The sequence below is a fragment of the Enhydra lutris genome, unplaced genomic scaffold (genome assembly GCF_002288905.1).
Source record: "Enhydra lutris kenyoni isolate GAN:26980312 unplaced genomic scaffold, ASM228890v2 scaffoldscaffold22, whole genome shotgun sequence".
Lineage (NCBI taxonomy): Eukaryota > Metazoa > Chordata > Mammalia > Carnivora > Mustelidae > Enhydra > Enhydra lutris.
The window spans coordinates 13,330,794-13,353,306 of NW_019154106.1; positions in this window are offsets into that span (position 1 = coordinate 13,330,794).

Here is a 22,513-nt window from a genome sequence, read left to right on the forward strand (position 1 = left end):
TTCCCACACTCTGTGCTCTTCTCCAGAACAGACTTTCCCATGGGCAGTGTAGGACAGAAGTCTTTATTTCCCTACAAGTCCATCTGGTAGGATTTGTGCTCTGTGGCATGTCCCATAGAAAATTTGACATTAGTGAGAAGTTCACAAAGTACTGTGGCAGGGTAATACATGAAGACAGATTTATGAGAATGTCACTGGTGATGAGGCAGACATGGGATGTGCTCAGGGGGACCTATCTTGAGGACAGAAAACTCTCTTGCGCTTTATGTAGATGAAATCTCCTTCCAAGGATGACTCAAGAGAAGTATTAATCAATGCTTAAGAACACATTGTTTATGAAGAACAGTCTTATAACCAAGGTGTTGAAGAAAGAAGAGACAAGAGGAAGACAACCAGATTGAAGCAATGACAAAGACAGAACAGGATGCCAGCTACCACTGACATGCGGTCTGCTATGTACCCAGCCTCCTATTAAGGAATTCAGCTCTCCCTATCAATGCTCTGAGACTAATATCCCCATTTTACAGATGAGGAAACAGACACAGGTGTTTCAGTGACTTGTCCAAATTCATCTAGCAAGCAATTAGAGGAGCTGATGTTTGGACCTAATCAACTGGCTCCAGTCTGGGTTTGGCATCTAGACAGGGACAGGGATTACCAAGACGTAGGACTAGTTATAAGGAAGCTGTGACCGTGTAGCATTTTGATCTGCCACGTGGTTCCTAGTGTTGGGATGGAGGGGTTCATCTTGGGATGGGCAGTCCTTCCTGCTTGTGTCTACTTTCCCTTACTTTAGTGATTTTCTCAGATACCAACGTCCCCCTGTTTACTGCCTTTTCTATGCTCTGGATTTTCTTTACACTTGCCCATGTTTTACCTTCTTTCCACATTCTTGGCATAGATCTCTGGATGCCCTCTAATAGGTCATACTTACTTGAAGGCAGAGACAAGTTCTTACTTTTGTCCTCAAATTAACAACCTCAGGACTTTGCTCAGTTGTTATGGTTAAATGAATATATGAATTTAATTCAGAATCACTGAGTAACACTTAGAAACCTCTCCAAAAGTGGAAATCTCATATATGGAAGTCATTTAGTGCTGTTCACAAACATTTCCATTGTTGCACCTTCCAGGCATATGATAAATGCTGTTCTTTCATCTTCTAGAACATTGGATATGGCCATGTAATCGGCTTTGGGAAATTAAATGAGCAGAAAGGATATGAATATTACTTCTGGGGAATAGATTTCAAAGTCAGTGTACCTACACCTGAAACTAATGTTAACACTATGTGTCAATTATACTTCAATTAAAAAAAAAGCCAGTGTATCATCCATCATATTATTTCTCAGTCATGATGGTGGCAATGTTTCAGGTGGTGGCCGTTCCACCAGCCAGAGTCCCAGCGTGGCTTGAAGCAGCAGCCCCAGGGGACCGACAAAGGACTTATGGCACAGGTGAGCAGTGAATCTTTGTGATTTTAAGCCTTAAGGAATTTCACGTTATTTGTTTTTGCAGCATAAGTTCACTCATCCTGACTGATGCACCATAGGAGATCTTCTGGAAGATGATTTTGAAGATGAACAATACTTTCACCAAACAGAGAGAACAGAGAAGAAATAGGAAGCTTGAATTAGAGGCAAAGCTCTGCTGTTATCAGTTCAGAATCCAATCTTAAGAATAGTAGAGGGGTTGAAAGGGAACCATATGTGTTGAGAGGCAGAGAAATGCTGACTGTAACTGGAAGGGCCATTTGGTCCACAAGCCACAGCTAGAGAGGTGATGAGGAGCGGGGCTTGTGGATGAAATGTGAGTATGGATGGACTGTGGAGTGCCCAGGTCATTTGGGCTCATACAGTGTTTTAAAAGGACACCTGAGTGGCTCAGTTGGTTGAGCAACTGCCTTTGGCTCAGATCATGATCTCAGAGTCCCGGGATCAAGTCCCACATCAGGCTCCCAGCTCCATGGGGAGTCTGCTTCTCCCTCTGACACTCTCAGGTCTCATGGGCTCTCTCACTCTCTCTTTCAATAAATAAATAAAGTATTAAAAAAAATAAAATGTTTTGAAAATTTTCAATAATTGCTATTATTTAAAAGTCCAGATTATTGACCCCTCTGGAAAAATCAGAAAATCTGGGCAATGTGGTATTCATTACCCAGTGCGTTAGACACAGTGTACATGCTGTAGGTCCCTACTGCTCATTTGTTTCTCTACCAATGCCTGGAGGCATTGGAATTGGAGACCCCCGTATGTTCTACATATACAGATCTACATATACAGATTTCTACATCTACATATGTGATCTACGTTTAAAGACACCTAATCTCAACCTCCATGTGTCTATTAAATGTTATTAGAGGAAAACAGTACACTCCCCTCCTCTGGATTTTGATGGCAGCTGCTCTTCCCAGCACTAAGTTAACATTGTCTTAGGCTGAGTTTCAGGCCCGAGACAACAAAGATGTGCAAGACGCTGACATAGCTCACTGTGCACAAGAGAAAATGATTCTGGGTTGAGACTCAAGATAGGGGCACTGAAACCAGGAGCTTTTAAAAGTAAAAATAGCCTTGAGCTGACAAGATTGGGAAACTGTGGATTCTGGCTCTGTTTGCAAATTAGTCATGCCCATTTTCCCTTTCTGTGAACAGGCTAGACTGAGGGAAGATAAAGATGAAGGCTCCCCCCCCCACCCTTATTTTTTCTGAAGAGAAAGTGGAAAGTGGGCAGAGAGGACTGCTGGGAGGTCTGAGTTTGGAGACAGTGATATAAAGGCTTCAGAGCAACTCTTTGGCGAGATGGTTTCGGCTCAGCAGATGAAAGAAGATGTGGAACAAACACAGGGAGAACAAAGGCAGTAGAGGAAACCCAGGCGGGATCAGGAGATAAGTCAGGGGAAGAGGACAAAGGGAGCTAAATTTAAACAGGAGGGAAGAGATGCCTCAGCGGGGCCAGGAGCAATCTATAAATACCTTGAAGGCAACAGGCTCTGGAAAGAAAGGAAGGCTTATTCACTGTCTCCCCAGATGTAGGACAGAGCAGGGGCCAGCAGCAAGCTGAGAAGGCGTCAGCCTGCTGGACCCAGGGGAACAAGGTGAAGTGTGTGCCATTGTAGGATCTGGGCAGTGAGTGGGATTGGCTCCCAGATGGCCACTCAAAGTGGGACCCCCTCCAGGTCCCTCCAACCCCACCTCTCCTCCCCATGGGGGATGCCTGGCCCTGGATGCCTCAGAACACACCAGCCTCTGGCATCTCTGCTGACCAGGAAGAGACCCCCTTGGCTTTGGGTGTTAAAATCAACTAGTAGTCTTCCAAGTCACTTCCCTTCTTTAGCTCCTGACCTCCATCTCTATAAAATGGGGATAATTGCTAGTAGACTTAGGGTTGGTCTGAGGATCAAGTGAGACTTTGTATGATATGACAGTGGAAGAAGTTTGCTCTGCCTGGTTGCTACTGGCCTTCGTGTTCCCAGATCCCATGGCTGAGCCCATCAGGGACACTGTTAAGGAACAGGAAGGTCTTTCCCTTCCTTGTTCTTCTCCCTTTTTCTCTCCCTCACTTGTGTTCTCATTACTTTCTTCAAACATTCCTTGATGCACTGACACACCCCGAGGCCCAGGAAATACACCTTGGTGCAAGGCAGAGTTCCCATCTTTAAGGAGTTAATGAGTCAATGGGAAAGGTGGACATGAACTCAAATACCATCCTTCTGTTGTGATATGTCACAACAAAGGCAAGGGCTCAGCTGCCTGTGACCAGGGAGAGGTGTGGTCCAGGCAGGAGGAACAGTGTGTGGCTACGTGCTGAGCCAGAACAGCACACTGTAAGTTAGGGTAGGGTGGTAGCTCAGTAAGGGTAGTGGCGTGGACTGTGTCTCCTGTAGAGCTGTGTGAGGTGAGGCTGGAGTGGAGCTCAGGGCTGCACTATAAAGGGGTCATGATCCTGTAAGCTGGGCTGAGGACCCTAGCCCTCTTGGTAGAAGGCATATAGTCAAAGGTTTGGAGCAGGGAGTGCCAAGATGCTCTTTCCATTTTAGAAAGCCTTCACAGTAGTCAGTGTGGGTGAGGGACTAAAGATGGTGGTCTGAGTGGAGCACTGCCCCACTCCTGATACACATTTGCCAAGGGGGACTTGAGAACCCCAAGTCCCTGGAACTCATGAAGGGAAGGAAAGTGTTAATCTTGGGGAAGAGCTGAGGCTGAGGATGAAAGTGCTCATTAGCTGAGAGCTAGCAGCCAGGAAATTGCTGAGATTGTGCTTCCTTGCTTAGGCGGAAGACACTCTACCACTCCCAGCCCCAGGTTTCTCCTGGGAGGAAACACCACCCTGGGGCAGAGTATCTGTAACTGAGGAGCAGGGCTGGGTGCCTGCTCTTATCCCTGTTTGCATTTCTGTTTGAGAAAGGGAGTGCACTGGGCAGAATAATGGCATCATTAAATTCCCCCAACAGAGAATTTCATGATGGAAGAGGGCTCTGAAGATGTGTTGTAGATGTCTTTTGGAGGACACACCCACCATTGAATCTGAGAACAGTCCTTCTGCCTGGCCATCCCATCCTCCATGTATAAGAATGGACTCTGGTAGCCATGTTTTCCTGCATGTTCTTGCTTCTTCAGTCATAGCTGATTGGGCACTGGGTAGACACCTGACTCAGGAAAACCAACCCAGAGGCTGGACTGGTCCAGTCAGACCATTTCCAGAATGTCTGGAATTGGGTCACAGAGAGGACTGTTGAGCTTTCTGTAGGTCTAGGCTCTATCAGGTGACAGGGGAATGGGGTCTGAGAGGACCATCCTGGGACACTGGACCATGTGCGAGTAGAATAAAGAAAGTTCATTTGCACAAAGAATGGATTAGAAACAAATTGAATGACCATGGAAGGAAAGTGGGTGAAAAGGAGACAGAGAAAGGGAAACAAGGGAGGAAGAGAGAGAAGCAGGGAGAACTTGCTTTGGCTTTTGAATGAGTTTTTGTTTTTGATGCTCCTACTCTTGGCTTCTATAAGATACTGCTCTTTTCTTCCAGTAAATTCCTCCTGTGTAAGTCTAGAAGGGGTCTTCATAACCAAATGCTAGGACAACTAGTCTTGTTCCTACAGAATCAAGAAAAGTTGTACCTAAAATTTCTAGACTTTTTTTTTTTTTTTGGGCACTCTATGAAAGATTTTCTCATTAGCTTTCTTGCAACACTTTCAATACCTCATGCCCCTCTGATTGAGGTTCTTTCATGAGGTCCAATCTAAAGTCTTTTGTTACAATTCAATGGCCAATTACTTTTTTCCATGACAGATCATTTCTTTTCTACATCTTATCTTATTTTCCTTACAGTAACTTGTACATAGTAGATATTTATAAATTTTTTTCTATTGAATAGAGAAAAATTCCTTAGCAACTCCCAAAATTCAGCTGAAGAAAAAAAAAAAGGAAAAAGAACCATATACCTTTTGGACTATTGAAAAAATATTGAAAAAAAAGTTGATACTGAAAAAATATCGACTTTTTGCTTGGACAACAGTGCAATCTCTTAGGAAAAGGTAGTAGAAATTAGCTGGAGACTTGTCATCTTAGTTGAAGAATCCAAAGTACAACACTAGATTTGTTGCTTATTAACTCTTCCTAATAATTTTGCAGTGAATTAGAATTTAAAAAAGTATAATACATTCTGAAAAGGTAGATATGTCAAGTGGAAACCTTCTGGGTGGTCAAGGACTTTTCTCTCATGGCCCACAGGGGCCCTGGGGCTGATTGGAAAATTACTGGATCTTAGAGGTTCTGATGGATACTGGGTAAAACAAGGATCCCAGACCAGGCAGGTTTCAGGTACTGACTACATCACAGTGTGGCTTTGACAAATGACTTAATCTCTGTGAAACATGTTTTTCCCTTAAATGGGACTAAAGATAGTTCCTATCTCACAGGGTTGCGGGGGGCTGTTTGTAAGGTTCTCTGGAGGGGATTAACCATTACCAGTAGGTCTTAGGAACATGGCTGTGAGAGCGTCATGGTGCTGAAAAGGATCAGAGAGTACATCTGCTTATTGGATGCCCTCAGCTGCAACCACAGAAAACTCCTATTGGTTTTCCAAGAAGGTTTTTTTTCATCTGCCATCACTGGAAGATGAGGTGGGATGTACTCAGTTGTCTGAGTCAGTATGGGAAGCTTTATCACCGGTCTCTCCTCTTTGCCATCCTAAGGAAATTGTTTGTCTTCAGGCTGGCTTTCTGCTAGATCCCCAGTAACTACAGATATTTCAGATGTCCCATTTAGACACACAGATTTTTAGAAAAGCAAGAGACCACATCTATTGCGTCTCTCCATGGGGGGTGAGAACTTCCTAGAAGCCCCCTTCTGGCCTTGAGTTTGGTCTTATGCCTGTTTCTGAGCTAATCTCTGGCAACAGGAATAAACTGAACACAATTGCTTATTCACACTGTGCCTGTGGGCTGGTGGTAAGATCACTTTTCTCTCTGTCACATGGGAGAGGGTAGATTTTTGGATGAAAGTGGGTTGTGTTAGCAAAAAGGAGAGAATGGATATTGGATAGGCAACCAAGGGCTTGCTCTGAAAAGTGTCTCTAAGTCTATTAGTTTGCCAAGTCTTCCATGGCAAAATGCCACAGGTAGAGTGGCTTTAAAGAGCAAAAATTTATTTTCTCACAATTCTGGAGGCTTGAAGTCCAAGTTGAAGGTGTCAGCAGGTTTGGGTGCTGCTATGGTCTCTCTCCTTGGCTTGCCAATGGCTGCTTTCTCACCACGTGTGTCTGAGTCCTAATCTCTTCTTTTCATAAGGACACCAATTATATTGGGCTAGGGCTCACCCATGGGACCTCACTTTACCTTGATGACCTCTGCACAGGCCCATCACCAAATACAGTCACATTCTGAGGTACTGGCACTTAGAATTTCAACATATGAATGTGGGCAGCACACAATCCAGCCCATAATGTCATCTTATACTCTCACTTTATAGATTTGGAAAACTGAAGTCTGTTAAGAAAATCGTGATCTGTTCTGAATCACACACGTTCTCTAGATTCTCAGGCTCACACAACTTTCCTACAATTTATTTAATTTTTTTTAAAGATTTATTTATTTATTTCAGAGAGAGAGAGAGAGAGAAAGGGAGTGGTGGGGGGGGAGGGCTGAGGGGGAGGGAGAAAGAGAATGTTCCAGCAGACTCCCCGCTGAGTATGAAGCCTGATGCGGGGTTTGATTCCAGGACCCTGAAATCATGAACTGAGCCGAAATTATGAGCTGACTGCTTAACCGACTAAGCCATCCAGGTGCCCCACAACTTCCCTACAATTTAAATAGTACATTTTTAGCCCTGCTCGCAGCCTTAAGAAGTAAGCTTGCGTTTGGCCAAGCTTCAATGTACAAGTTGTAACAAGCTTATATCTAGCTGTGAACTGTTGGCAGGAGGCAGGTATTGGTTTTCTCAGCATGAAGTTAGGCCAGTAAGCACTTCTGGCTTGACTTCTTCAACCCATTGGTTGGTCTGTAAGATGGCTACGTGATCCTAGAGACTGTATCTGTTTCAGAAAGGGTCACCTGGTAAGGGTTCCTGCAGAGAAAGAATGTCAATCTGAGGTGGGAGCTATACTAGCACCTGTGCTTGGCTTTATTCAGCTGGATTTAAGGACATAGGCCCACTACAGGTGTAGTGTGATATCGGAAGGCCTAAGCAAAGCCAAGACCACACCTCAACCCCTACACTTAGGACTTCTCAAAGCCTTAACTACGCCAATGCCATTTTGTGAGTATATTCACAAAAGGGAATACCATGTACAGCATATCCTAAAACGACAGCCTTCCCCCCCCCACCTCCCAATTTAGGAAATGCTGGCTGGAGCAATGCTCTCACTAACCTTTTGCATGACATGTCATGAAAAAAAAAAAAATCTTTGGCCTCCTAGATAGATACTACCAGCTTCTCATTGTCAAAGATACTCTAATAGACTTTGGTCCCCAGGCGTAGTAGCCTGGCTATGCTGAGCATGGCACGGTTTTGGGAAAGTGGCCTAGACTCTTTACAATTCAGGTAACCACAGGCCCAGAAGCAGGACAATCAGCCTTGTCTATTGAGCCTGCTGGGTTCCTCCATCATTAGCCGCCTGACTATACAGGCCATGGATCCCTGCCTAGTGCCCAGATTTCCACTCCCTGGTAGCCCCTCCTCCCTCCTTTCCCCCAACGATTCTCCAATTCTCACTTTATTCTCTTCCTCCTCCTTTTCCTTTTGCTTCTTTTCTATCTTATTCTTTCTATCTGCTTAACTCTCTCAGATAGACAGACACTTGTACATGTGTGTACACAGGCGAAAAAGGATGGTACTGGTGTACATGGATTAAGTAGAGTTCATTGATGATGAGAATAGATACACCAGTGTTGAGTGCTGAGAGATGTAGGCTCCAGGTAGAATAACAATCACACACACACACACACACACCCTTTAAAAAAAATATTTATTTTATTTTTTCAGTGTTCCAGAATTCATTGTTTATGCACCACACCCAGTGCTCCATGCAATACGTGCCCTCCTTAATACCCACCACCAGGCTAACCCAACAGCCCACCCCTTTCCCCTCCAAAACCCTCAGTTTGTTTTTCAGAGTCTATAGTCTCTCATGCTTCATGACCCCTCTGATTTCCTCCAACTCCCTTCTCTCCATCTCCCAGTGTCCTCCGTGTTATTCCTTATGCTCCACAAGTAAGTGAAACCATATGATAATCGACTCTCTCTGCTTGATTTATTTTACTCAGCTTAATCTCCTCCCATCCTGTCCATGTTGATACAAAAGTTGGGTATTCATCCTTTCTAATGGAGGCATGATACTCCATTGTATATATGGACCACATCTTCTTTATCCATTCATCTGTTGAAGGGCATGTTGGCTCTTTCCACATTTTGGCAACTGTGGCCATTTCTGCTATGAACATTGAGGTACAGATGGCCCATCTTTTCACTACATCTGTATCTTTGGGGTAAATACCCAGTAATGCAATAGCAGAGTCATAGGGTAGCTCTATTTTTAATTTCTTAAGGAATCTCCATACTGTTTTCCAAAGTGGCTGCACCAACTTGCATTCCCAGCAATAGTGTAAGAGGGTTCCCCTTTCTCCACATCCTCTCCAACACATATTGTTTACTGTCTTGTTAATTTTGGCCATTGTAATTGGTGTAAGGTGGTATCTCAGTGTGGTTTTGATTTGAATCTCCTTGATGGCTAATGATGAACATTTTTCATGTTTTGTTAGCCATTTGTATGTCTTCTTTGGAGAAGTGTCTGTTCATGTCTTCTGCCCATTTTTTGACATGATTATCTGTTTTGACACACAACCCTTTGTAATGAAAGAGAAGTGATGACTGAGTAAAGAGAGCTGTGAGCTGATGGAGACACACCAGGGCCCTGAGGCCAGCTGCTAGGACAGAGGGAAATGATTCCCCAGGCCCCGTCCCGTAGCTGCAGCACCTGTGGGCTGCAGGTGGAGCCCCCCCCTCCCCTGCCCCCGGTGGCTCTGCAGGTGGAGGCCATGAGAGAGTAAGTCTGCAGCCTGAACATCTGTACAGGGCTGTGAATTAGATGGTGGTAACTCAGGGTCCTTCAGAAGATAGTGGGAGTGTGGCTGTCTGCAAGCTACTGAGAGATCTCACAGACACCAAACACGCTGGTACCTTGATCTTGGACTTTTAGCCTCCAGAACTATGAGAAATAAATTTCTATTGCTTAAGCCACCTAGGCTGTGGTCTTTTGTTGTGGTGTTCCTAGTCAAGTAATACACCTGCTGTCACCTGCTGCTACGTTCTGACACTGCTTTCCAACTTGGATCCTTGTTTATTGACTACTGAAAGGTAGTTTGGAAGACAGTCGTTTAGCTTTGAAGTCCTTCCTGTGTTTGATTTTTGCTCTTGCCACTTACCAGCTGGGTAACCTCGAGCCAATGGGCAATGTCCCTAATCTTCATTTCATTATTTGTGAAAAGGACAGTGATACCTTTCTTAAAGGAGTATCAATAATATGGAAATAAAATTATTAAAAATTCTGGTTTCTTAAATGTATATAATAGTACATTAGACAAATAAGATGGGTAGATGATGGATTAGACAATTGACATTGCACATGTTGTGGTTTGCACAAATTTGGGGCTTAATAGTCAAGTTCCTTTCCCACAGATTTCCCCCATATTTTACCAGTTTACCTGCATTCTGTGCCTGCTGCTGAATGAGCTGCACTTGGGTCCATATTCCAACTGTCAGCCGGGTCTTCCTGCCCTATACATTGTATCTATGTTATTTGCTATATTTTCTCCTTCTTAGTATTTATTACTAGCTTACCCACTAGAATTGCACATTTTATGAAGGCCTGCACATTGTAGACACTTCCTCTGTAATTATTCAGGGAATGACTGAATGAAGAAATGGTGGGGGCAGAAGCCAGATTCCCTGTGGGTCAAGGGTGAAGTAAGTACCATGGTGGGTCAATAATATGGTGAGTAAATTATGGGGAAGTCAGTATCCTGGTGGGTAAATGTTCTGGGTAAATTATGGTGGGAAGTAGGTATTATGGTATCTCCCAGCATCAAGAATCCAAAAAACAGGATTCGAAACCTGGCCTCACTACTTTCCAGATGTGGGGGTTTGACCCATTTGGTTGGACATAAAGGTCAAATGAGCAAACACAGGTCAGTGCAGTTGGACATAAAGGTCAAATGAGCAAACACAGGTCAGTGCAGACAATGGTGCCTATAGGAGCCCAAAGGACATCACTTGGTGCTCCTGAGAAATTACAGAGAAGTTGGTGAGGAAGCAGTGATGGGGAGTATCTGTGACTTCTTGCTATTTTGAACAAGAAGGACAGCAGAGTAGCTGGATGAAAATTAGAGAAATAGGTTCAAGGGCATGGAAGTGAGATTTCCTCTCTGTGTGAGTTAGTCCTGTGGACCATGGAGATTCCAACCATTCCACAGTCAGGCACAGCACAGTGATTTCAGAACCTGGCACTTTCTACTTAGAATAGAACTACAAGAATAGTAAAGTCCGTTAATCTATGCTTATTGTCAACTCTTGACATTGGTGCAGAGGTAGGTCTTCCTCCCGTGTTATTTGTATTATAAGGGCACTAAGGCTCTTGGTGGGTCACCACATACCTCAGATCACAGAGCTACAAGTGCAAAGGGTCAGACCCCAAAACCAACCCCTCTGAATCTGATGCTAGAACTCTCTCTTCCTCACATATTGATTAGTCATAATGGAGTGGGGAGGCAAGTAGAAACTTTGTTACCATTTTCTCCCAGAAATAAAAACCAGTCTTGTATCTTTATATAAGTGGTCTTTTGGACCCTCCTGTGGAAAAAAAAATTAATTTTCTACCTTTGTTGTTTTGGGTTTCTGTCATATGAGATCATAAAAGTCATCATAGCATGTGTGGGAGCTGAATTTAATGCCATGGGGGTCGATTAATTCAGAAGCAATTGGAGATGGGGAAGCTCAGTGTTTCTTTGTGGGAAAAGACAATTTTCTTTTATTGAAGTTTTTGATTCTCAAGCAATTTTCCTTCAGTAGGTGGCTGTGGAGTTGTTGAATCTTTCTTGTTGGAACATGGGAAGGTCTCTACAAGAGTTGTGTAGAGAGAAGCTCAGTCCAGAGAGAAGTAGAGACAGCACAGTGGAGATTTGGAGGCTCTGCCTAGTCCTTGAGTGTTCTCTTTAAAGTGCACAATGTGTCACAATAAAAACACTTTTTTGGGGGTCTAGTATTAAAATGTCAGACTATTTCATGTAAAGTTCTGGATTTCTCATTCTTTTAAAAAAATAATTTATTTGAGAGAGAATGAGAAAGCACATGAGTTGGCGGACAGGCAGATGGAGAGAAAGAGAGAAAGAGAAAGAGAATCTTAAGCAGGAGTGGAGCTCCAAGCTAGGCTTGATCTCACAACCCTGAGATCATGACCTGAGTCAAAATCAGGAGTGGGATGCTTAACCAACTGAGCCACCAGGTGCTCCTAGATTTCTCAGTCTTAAAAAAAAAAAATCTCTGACAACACCGGACCTTGTTCTGTGGCAACAGTTGGCTGGACATGAATAGTGGGTGTGTGTTGTTCCACTTATCATAGACGCCCTTCCCCCAAATGTGGTCTTGCACCCCTCCCATTTCACTTATTACCCTAGTAGACATTTTGGTTTGTAATCCTCAAAATAATAGACATAACACTGTCCTGGGTGTTGGAGATTTATGTACTAGTTCTGATGCCAAAATGCTGCACTTGAATTGAGCAAATCTCTTTGGCTCACAATACCTTGGTTAATTCACACACCAGAGGGAATATTGTCTTACCACATGAAGGTGTGCAGGACAGCTGATGCACTCATGGATCTCTTTATTCAGTTCATGTTTATTGAATACGAATGTTATAAACTCAATAATGGAGAAGCAGGGCGCCCAAGGCAGAAGTTGTGAATCCTGATATTCAGGGAAGGAAACTGATAGTTACATAAGTGGGGGAAATACAGGCCTTCCTGAGGACACCTTACATGAAACTCTTGCCCAGTCTAAGGCTCAAGGAAGGCCTTCAGGAAGAAGTGAATTTTAAATCAAGACTGGAAGGGTGAGCAGCAGTGGGTAGGGGAAAGAGAGGAGTGTCCGAGATGAAGAGAACTGAATGTGCAAAGGCCGGAAATAAGAGAAAGCAAGGCTTGTCTGAGAAACTTAAAGAGATCTGAAATAGCCAGAAAGGATGGAAAGTGAAAGAAAGAGCTGGAACTGGAGAGATGAGCAAAGGCCAGAGTTTGAAGACCTTTGGAAGTCAAGAAGCCAAGAAGTGCTCTGGCCAGTTTTCGGTCAGGACTTTTACCCTGAGCCTTGTTTGCTTCTGTAGCTATTCAAGAAGGGAGCATGGCATGTAGGACCATAGACAGATCCCAAGCAGCAGCGTGAGTGGAAATGGAAGGCATTTCCCTAGGTGTCAACAAAGAAATTAACTAGTTAATGGTGGACCGTAGTTGAGTCTGATGAGACTAACTCATACCCTAGCAAATAGAACACACAACTAAAAGATTATATTTTAGTAGGAAACAAACACTGCTTTGAACAGCTTCTTTTTTTCTATGGTAGTTTGACAACTGCACTGAATGTTGCCAATGAACCGAAGTGCTGCTAAAGGACATCTAAAAAATTCATCAGCTTCCAAATGGGTTTCCCAGAAAGCCCATTCTTATCACACTTGTCATGATAACTGCAGAAATGTTGCTTATGTGACATTTAAACATAAAGACAGGAACAGAAAGAAATAATCACTCAGGGCTTTTTCAAAAATTGATCTAAGTTTCTGAAAATCGAAGCCTTCAATAACACCAACTTTTATTTGACATTTCCGGGTAACTGTGTAAAAAGTTTTTCCTAATCCAAATACAGACTTCAGTTCTTTGTATATCTTCTGGAGGTGAAGAGTCACTGTAATTGCCAATGTAGGGGGAGATTAGGAATATCTATCTCCCTGGTTTGTTTTTTTTGTGGTTGAGTGTATGCTCCTTCAGTTCTCCCCCTGCAGTTGTTAAGAATTCCCTCTACTCTCTCTCCGGCCATTTCTGTGGGTAAAATGAGCATGTTCACTTCCTCCCTCATCCATGTCAGAGTCCTTGGCTCCCCTCCAATTCCAATGCTTGTTTTAAATTGGAGCAGGGTATGAGACAGGTCTTCCCACAGAGTCTAAAAATTCCCCTTTAAAAGGATTATCTATCTTCTGGCACCGAAGCTTGAATAAAAAGTGCAACCATTTCTACTTTTCTGGCTAATTCCCTTGATCTGAGATCTGGGCCAACCAGATTAATTATAAATGGTCAAGAGGCACCGACAGGGCTTGGCTCGGTAAATTGTGTACATGGTGCCACGAGAGAGATTCATAAAAATCCTCTGACTAATCTCTCTCTCTCAATAGCTTTTTCTGAGGTTAGGTATTCCACAATTAGCAATTCTTGAAAACAAGTTATTTTTAGAGGAGTAGTATATTGCAACCAAATCAATTCATTCAGCAAACAGTTACTGAACATTCACTATAGGGCATATGATATGGTAGGCACGAGGAATGAGTGATAATAGCATGATGGTGATAACTAGTAGTTAGTGTGTTCGCTAAGGGACAAGTACTGTGCTAGGTGCTTGCTGTATATATAGGATCTCATTTAGTTCTTTCAAACTCTTTGAGAGGTAAGTATTATTGTCTTTAATATGTGGATGAGAACATGGAAGTCTAGAAAAGTTAATTATATTGCCCACAGTCAAGATCACCCAAGTAGAGTGTGTGAGAGGTAAATTTGAACCCTGCTGAGTGATTCTAAGCCAAATTCTCAACCAATATGCTATCCCTCAGGACTCCTCAGATCAGAGGGAGAGGAGGACCTGTAAACCAGTTATGTCAACAAGAGTGATGGTGCTTATAGGGAGTGATAGGAACAATGGACCCAGGAAAACCTCAAAGAGGGGAGTTGGACAAGATTTTAGTGTGGAGCTAATATCTGAGCAGGGCTCCATGGAAAGCCAATAGAAGGGGTGAAAAAACTCCAGGTGGGGGGAGTCAGGACCTGTATGAAGGATGAGGGCGTGGTGTGCTCTGGAGCAGCTGGGAGTCCCCAAGGTTGGAGCAGGTGGGGCGGAAAAAGGCTGGAGTTGAGACTGGACACAGACATCAGAGGGAAATTGTGAAGCACTTCCAATTCCATCCTCTGATTATGCAGGTTGGTGGTCTGCTGGTCATAGCTCACCATACCAAACGACCCTTGGATAACAATTTGTAAATAAGTGCAATTCCTTTCCTGTCCTAAAATCAAATGGAATAACATGCCTACAGCTGTAGCAAAAATCAGTCTAGCATTCTAACCCTACAGTAAAGGAAAAATGGAAGGAAAGAACTTAAAAAAATAATCATTTCAAGTTCAAATGCTTAAGCACAGTTGCTCTGGATGGCATAAAACAGACGTTGTGTCTGTGTGTTGTGGTGATGTACCCAGCTGGGAAGGCAGAGTGAGTGACTCTCATGCACTGGAGGCTCAAGTCCAATGAGAGAGTTGTTTTTGATAATATAATTTCTCTGCATGGTAACGTTTCTTGGTCAAATTTCCAGCAAAACAAAATCCAAACTCCCCTCCATTTATGTGGTAGGTGTAATCCAGGAAAATTTAGTGTATGTTAACATTGCACTATATATATATATATATATATATATATAGTGTGTGTGTGTGTGGGGGGGGTGGGTGGACAGTGGGTGGGAGGGAAGGCAGATTAAGTGGAGCCTGACCTGGGACTCAATCTCATGACCCTGAGATCATGATTTGAGTCAAAATCGAGTCAGATGCTTAGCCAACTGTGCCGCCCATATGCCCCTGCACAAAAAACATTTTGTGTTTATTGTGAAACAGTTAGGTTCTAGGGTCAGATCATGAGAAACGTGTTTCACCTTCATGATGTCTGGAGGGACATTTGGAAATCAAGAAAGACATGGGATGGACTGTTCTTGCGGTATGAACACCTGCTGTTTGAGGTTTTGGTGACCTCTGCCCCATACATGCTCAGTGTCCCCCCCCCCCAAGCCCCATCCCCATTATCATGACAATTAACACTGTTTCTGCCAGTTGTAAAAAACACCAGAGGTCTTTACCATCCAATTAGGATACAAAGCTAAAGGGATTAAATAAAGAATAATTAAAAAATAATTAAAGAACTCTCAAGGACCTCCAAGTGTAATGGGGGAAGATAGAACAGTTAAATAAGTTATTAAGAAACTTTGTGCCAAGTGATGACAGAGGGATGGGATCCAACAGAGCAGGAAGGGAAGGGCTCACAGGAGGGACTAGAATGGTGACTTGAACTTGCTCTTCTAGACCCCGGATGGAAGGAGGACCTTCCAGAAAGAGGACCCAGCATGAGTACAGGCATCTGGTGAGGCCCCTAGGACCTGGTGCATGCCAGGCACTGCACCAACGGCTCAGCACAGGGATGTGGGGGTAGTTTGGGGAAGCAGACTGTTGAGACTGGTGAGGGAAACCAAGGTGGGGTGGTGACATTTGGGATCTTTGGAGCTAGTTTGAATTATGAGTAGGGAAGTAACTTTCTGATCTATGTTCTTATAAAAAGGACATTGGCTAGACTATGGGGAAAAATCACATTACCAATGCTTCTCAAGGGTATGGTCTCCAACCAGCAGCTACACATCACCTGGGTCTCACCCCAGACCTGCTGAATTGGAAATTCTGGAGGTAAGATGTGTGTTAGTGAGCCCTCCATCTTTATTTTGATGTCCAGTAGACCACTAAGACTCAACGTGTTCAGAACTGAATTTTGGAGCAACAGGTACTGGATTTACCCTCCCACCTTAAATAAGCAACTAAACATATAAAACAGTGGTTTTCAGAGATTGGACAACATGAACCATAAGATCCCTGTGAGAATGGACATCAATGAGGTGGTCCCTACAGTTTTCTCAGCTTAAAGCCTGGCCTTAGAAAGCCCTACGGAAGTCTCACTGCTGGACCCTTCCTTCCAAAGACACTCATTTAGCTCATGTCCCAGCCTCTTTCAAATCTTTGTCAAATACCACCTCCCCCATGAATCCTGTCATGATTGCTCTATTTTGTACAGTTCTGTTCCTCTTTCTTCTGCTTCCCCCTTTACTACAGAGCATTTCTTATCTTCTAATGCACTGTAGAATTTACTTATTTATTGTGTTTAGTGTATGTCTCCCTCACTAGGAGTTAAGGTCCCCCTTAACTCCTTTAACTCCCTTAAGGGCAAGCATGTTTGCTGTTCTGTTCACAGATGTATCCCTGCCTTTCACATTACAGGTGCTCAGACAAGGTCTGCCTACAACTGTTGAGTGAGAGGCTCCCTCTGCACCCCACAGTTTATGAGTGACTGACCTGGATTCTGAGCATAGATCTTATACTATTAAAGGCCACAAAGACTCTCCTTTACCACTGCTCTACCCAACATAATACATACCCAGCCTTTTGAAGGATAGAACTCTGTGTTATTTTCCACTTGCTTTAACATTACATTTAAGCAATTCAATGATGAAATTAAAAGAGGTAATGAGAAAAAGTATTTTGTACCTAAAAGATGCCTGTGAGTGCTAGTTGTCAGTAATCTCAACTCGAGTTAATAATTTTGTCCACTGATTTAGTTGACCAGTGCCCCTGGAGAGCACTTGTTTCATCTCTACACAGTGAAAATCATAATGTATTCCCAATCTACCTCATAGTTAGTGTTGAGTTTCCCTGTTTCAGTTTGCATACCACCGTCACAACTTTTGTCATTGCCTATACTAATTGTGTTTTTCTCTAAACGGACTCATCTTTTATTTACTTAAATTTGTTTTTTAAAAATTAATTTTTTTAAATTTTTATTAATATACAATGTATTATTTTTTTAACATATAATGTATTATTTGTTTAAATTTGTTTTTAAGGAAAACTGGACTATCCTATTAACTGAGAAGCACAGTTGTTTGCCATAAATCGAAGACACATTAAATATACATTAGAATAATACATAACTATTGAATAATAAAAAGTTTGTGTTCTGCCTAAAGGACAGGACACATCTCATTTCTCACTCCTGATAGTACTTGCCACAGTTTGGGGGAACACTTGCTAGGACACCCTCTACAACATGATGGGACAGGTAATGTTCTTCACATGAAACCATAGTGATTCATCTGACTATGGCTGCTGTACTTCTTGTGATTAATGAAGAAGACAACTGTTTGACCCTCATTCTATTCAACTGGTACAAGTGGTTGTTTCAAAGGTGCAGACTAAATGTTGTCTCCGAGAAATGCACATTCATATAAATGGAGAAAAATTTTAAGATCCAATTTTAAGTGTATCTTTTTTACATGATCATGGTTCCTGAGAATCCAGATTTCTTAAATTCAGTGATTGTATGTGATGAAGTCAGTCCCCAGCTTTTCTGAGAAGGAGCAGATCCTCAGAGTGAATCAGTTGTACTCATGCAGGGGTGTTAAACTATAACAAAAAGACCCCAAAATGCAGCTCATTTTTCTCTTCGGGGTGAGTAGTTGGGTTCTGTCTAGGCCAGCAGTCACCCAGGCTGGCTGGACAGCCCCGGGTGTCCTCCTGGGTGTCCTCACTGCACCTGTGTAGGCTAGGTGGCTAGGGGTTTCCACTTGGCAGGAAAGGAGAAAATAGAATGTGGAGGAAACACATCTATTAGTTTAAGGGCTACAGCACAGAAGGCACACATGACTTCCCCTCATGTTCCACTGGCAGAAACATAGCTGCGTGGCCACCCAACTGCCAGCCCCGTGCTCAGCTAGTTCCCCTACCGAGAAGAAGGGAGAACCCATATTGCATATACTGGTGTGCACCCACCAATCTCAGCCACACTGGCCCAAACCCCTTCTCTAAAGAGATAGGAAATACACAGGTCCTTGCACTTAAAGATTCTACATTCTAGTTGGAGGAGGAAGACCTCCAACTAGAGGAAAGGGAATTTAAAAAAAAATTAGGATTAAATTATTTAATAAAAGGAAAGGGAATTTTAAGATTGGAAAGAAGGTTGAGGGGTGCCTGTGTGGCTCAGTCGGTTAAGCATCTGCCTTTAGCTCAGGTCATAATCTCAGGGTCTTGGGATCAAGCCCTGCGTGGGGCTTCCTGCTCAGCGGGGAGTCTGTTTCTCCCTCTGCTCCTCCCCCTGCTCATGGTCTCCTTGTCTCTCTCTCTTTCTCTCTCTCTCAAATAAATAAATAAAATCTTTAAATAAAGAAAGAAAGAAGGTCGATGAGACAGTGGCAGAGAGGGACTAGGGGTGGTTGGCACCAATCATGTAGGTCATAATAGTAATGTCTAGGTCATTATTGTATGCCTCTTCCCCCATTCCAGGTCTCCTACACTGCATCCATACCTAGTGGTCCAGAGGACATTGATGAGAAGGACCACCAGTCCTTAAATCAGGATATGCTAGTTCAAGGTGTAGGTAAAGTCTCATTAACCTTTTGTCTGTCAGCTTTCCTGCCTTAGCTACAGTCCAGATATTTGAATTGACTTTGACTGTTAATAAAAACTGGCAGCTTTCTTTCAGGATCAGAATTTTGCATTCATCCCAAATGAACAGTGCTAGCAAACAACTAGCGATTATTAAGTGCCTGATGTGACAAGATTTTGATGTCTTAATTTAGTTCCCAGTGGGAGGATACGTGTCACCCAAGCTGCCTAGTACCACAAAGGGAGAAATGAGCTGTATATAGAGGCTGTAGGTGAGAGTCTCGGGACAGTCAACACTCCCAGCAGAAGTCAGGGGTCCTGCATTATATGCAAGGCATTAAGGGAAAAGAGCTAAAGAAGAAAAAAAAAAGGAATGCTTATAAACTTAGAGAAGATTGACTCCTTATCACAGAGGATAATTTCAAGCTTTCTACCTGGTTAAGAGATGTAATGTGTATGAGGGATTGCCTGAAAGCTACATCATCCAACCCATTTTTAAAATACAATTTAGGGGGTGCCTGAATGGCTCAGTTGGTTAAGCATCTGCCTTTAGCTCAGGTCATGATCCCAGCGTTCTGGAATCAAGCCCCACATGGGACTCTCTGCTCAGCGGGGAGTCTGCTTCTCCCTCTCCCTGCTTCTCCCCCTGTTGTGTTCTCTCCCCCACCCTCATGTCAATAAATAAATAAAATCTTAAAAAAAATTTTAGATATTACTAATTTTTTGGTTTCCTAGACTGTAAAAAATTCAAACCATGTTTTCTAGGTCTGCAGAGAATTGTTTCTACTGCATTGTGCCCTTGCATCATGCTGTTTGTCTTCTCCTAGGAATGGTCAGAAATAGTTTTAAGGTTCATTATTGTGTCTGCTGCAGAGATTTTGTTAAGGACACAGTGTTTGACATTAATCAGCACTCCCACAAAAGCTATTCCCTTCAAAGCTGAGGGCCAGGGCTTAGTGCCAGGAGAAATTTTGCACACCCTAAAGATCTGGTATGTTTTCTTCTTGTAACATTGAGAATCATGTGACTGATTTCCCCTTTTCGCTTTGGCAACCAGGAAGCTCAGTGCCAAATTCATGGTTTGTTTAGTAACTGCATAGAACCTAAGTGACCTGCCATCTAATATTGTTCTCTGCTTTTTGCTCTCAGAACTCACCTTTTCTAATTTATATATGTTTTGGTCTAGATTATGATTTGCACACAGAAAGACACATACACATCACATGCACATGTACCTTTCTTATATGAAATGAGGAAGAGAATATGGATAAATGAAGAAGGAAACTAATGCACATTAAAATTTGAATTGTTCACATCATTCTATATTTGCTTCCAATTTTAGCCTTCCATGCACTTATTTCCACATAATATATTCAAATAATCACAGATGTAGGATAGAACAGGGAACAAGATTAGAAGTTATCTTTTTAAAGGCACCTGTCTCTTCATCACTATATACTTGTGGAATTTCTACTGCCTTCCAGCAGGTGATTCTCCTATGTTCAAATACCTCCACTGAAGGCAAGCTTACCATCTGCCAATGTGACTCATTTCTGGAAAGTTCTGATCATTAGAACTTTTCCATATGTTGAGCAATCTCACTTCACCTTTGATTCTACCCTGATGGGCCACATAGTAAATGTTAATTCTCCATCCATAGCTGGTAGCTTTTGGAGTAGGCTATTATATCCTGCACAATCTTTTTTTTTTTTTTTTTTTTTTTTAACCAGATACTCCAAATACTCTGCAGATGATAAAACCACAAGTCCTCTTATTAGTTGTCCTGGTCACTCTCTTCTAAACACAAACCCTATTCTGCTTATTTCCCTCTTAAATTAAGTTTAACAGAACTAAACTCAAAACTGTCCAAAACAATGCATCCTTGTTCCTCATTCTAAATACATTCTAAATACATGTTAGCTCTCTGTGGAGTCAAATTGTAACATTGACTCACAGTGGGCTTTCTGTGAGCCAAAGTCCCTAAATCTTTTCCCTAAATGCTAGGGTAAGTTACTTTTTCTTCAACCTGTTTTTGGGCAGTTCGTCTTTTTGAATGTAAGTGGAAGGTCTAACATGCCCCCAAACTTTCTTCTTGGTATGTATAAACCATAACTTAGAACTGGGCAAAATTATTTTAGATTTTTGTTCCATCATCCAAGATATTTGCTCCCCTTTTTGGCTTTTTGCCATTCACGAATTTGATGGTCTGAGCTTCTATATCATCAGATGATGCAGGGATAAAAAGCTTACAGTGAGCAGCCAGGAGCCCTGGTATGTGTTAGCAGGGACCTTCCTCTAGGCCAACACTTCTACTTTTAAAATAGCATAAGGAATAACATGGAGGACATTAGGAGAAGGAAGGGAAAAGTGAATTGGGGTAAATTGGTGGGGGAGACGAATAGTGAGAGACCATGAACCCTGAGAAACAAACTGAGGGTTTTGGAGGGGAGGGGGTGGGGGGATGGGGACCCTGGTGGTGGATACTAAGGAGGGCAGGTATTGCATGGAGCACTGGGTGTGGGGCATAAACAATGAATCTTGGAACACTGAAAAAATAAAATAAAAAAAATACTTAAAAATATAATCTATTTAAAAAGATAGCCTTCTGTCTGAGCTATTTATTATTTGTCATTAATCTTCACACTAGCTTCCAAGATAAAATTTAGTAATCATGTAGCGAGGACAAATGATGTGTCAAGCATAGTATTACGAGCTCTTACATGCATTTGAAGATTCAGTTCTTCACTGAATCTCTGAGACGAAAATGTTAGATAAAACAAGGCCAACACTCTCATGCCAGACTCCTGGTTTGCTGATTTGTATGGAAACTGGAAAAAATTAAGTTCTAAGATTGGTGATGATGAATTTAATATGTAATACTCGATGCCTATTGAGACTAAATGAAATTGATGGGGGCGGGGGTACCTGGGTGGCTCAGTTGGTTCAGAGTCTGCCTCTGGCTCAAGTCATGATCTCAGGGTCCTGGGATTGAGCCCTGAGTTGGACTCCCTAGTTAGTGGGGAGTCTGCTTCTCTCTCTCCCTCTGTGCTCTTTCTCTCTCTCTCTCATTCTCGCTCTCTCAATTAAATAAAAATCTTTTTTTAAAAAATGAAATTGATTGGGAATGCCAAAAATAGTGAACTCTCTTTAGAAGTAAGCCTTCAGCTATCAGGTTCAGCTGGAAAGAAGAGTAGGATTAAAGATGATATGAATTGTTAGAAAAAAATCCAGGAAGATTGTCTCAAGAAGGCGAGATGTATTAGAGATTTTACATATTTTTTTCATCTTTGAGGAAAGAATCCTCCTTATGACATGTAAGTTAATTTCCCAACTCAGGCTTTTAAAATATTTTAGAGACAGAAATGCATTATCTACATAAACTGGGGATCATCTTTAAGCTCTCCCTTGCTCCTCAGCTAATTTCTAATGGAGCCACGATCAGGCGTCAGCTCTTTTCTCTAACAATGAAGCCCTCATTTCTCCATCTTGCCTAAGAAGCTAATGTGATAGGCTTTTTAAAAT